Source organism: Pteropus alecto, unplaced genomic scaffold (genome assembly GCF_000325575.1).
Source record: "Pteropus alecto unplaced genomic scaffold, ASM32557v1 scaffold131, whole genome shotgun sequence".
NCBI lineage: Eukaryota > Metazoa > Chordata > Mammalia > Chiroptera > Pteropodidae > Pteropus > Pteropus alecto.
Genome location: NW_006434709.1, coordinates 9,112,443 through 9,113,370, shown reverse-complemented (window position 1 = coordinate 9,113,370; position 928 = coordinate 9,112,443). Strand labels below are relative to the sequence as shown.

The 928-nt window shown below is 33.3% G+C and overlaps 1 pseudogene; it reads right to left on the bottom strand.

Moving 5' to 3' along the window:
- Positions 1-508: 508 nt before the first annotated feature.
- On the bottom strand, positions 509-627 carry LOC112477968 (annotated as a pseudogene).
- Between the last annotated feature and the right edge of the window lie 301 nt (positions 628-928).

Sequence of the window (928 nt, the reverse complement as noted above, 5' to 3'; positions counted from 1 at the left end):
TAAAAACTTCAGTGATACATAAAACAAAATTGGCAAAATATTGATTACTGCTAAAGCTGGGTTATGATAAACTGTTTTAAAGAACTTAACATATCTACCCATTCAACACATGCACACACACACACAAACATAAATGTATACACACAAACACAAATACTCTCATTGAGGAGTATTTTAGTTTTTATTGTTTTAATTTAAACATGCAAAAATTTGTTTTATGGCAGATTTTTCAATCATATTTCCATATATATTTATCTGTGCTTGTGCTCACTGTTTTTTGATCAGTTGTTTGTTTTGTACTACATGCTTCTCTGAGTTTACTTCTCTTCTTCTCTGTTTTAATACTGCAATTCCAAAGCAGTACCTGGCACGGAGCATAACTTTAGTGAACACTTGGTGAATGAATGATTGAATAACATTCATATACACTCAAATTTTTATCTTTCTGGGAACATATCCCATCTTGTTTAAGTATGGCATTTTGCTTTTTGTTTGTTTATTTTTTTAACACCTACAGCATCTGGTATTCCTAGGTGGTCTCCCATTCAAGTACTAACAAGGCCCGACCCTACTTAGTTTCCAAGATCAGATGAGATCGGGCACATTCAGGGTGGCATGGCCATAGACTACTTCTTCATGGAAAAGATCCTTAATAGTTTCTTCAATGAGAGTCTGTGGCAAATTATACTCTCCTTTTTTTTTTTGAGTGATAATTTAACTGAGTATGAAATTGTAGGTTGATGGTTATTATTCTTTGGTATTTTTGTAATGTTACTCTTTTGTGTAGTCATATCCATTACTGTTGATGAAAAGCCATCTGTCCATTAAACTGCCATTCTTTTGTAGATAATGTCTTTTTTCTCTGGCTGCTTTAAGATTTTCTCGTTATCTATGATGTAGTGTCACCACAATGTGCCTACTGTGCTGT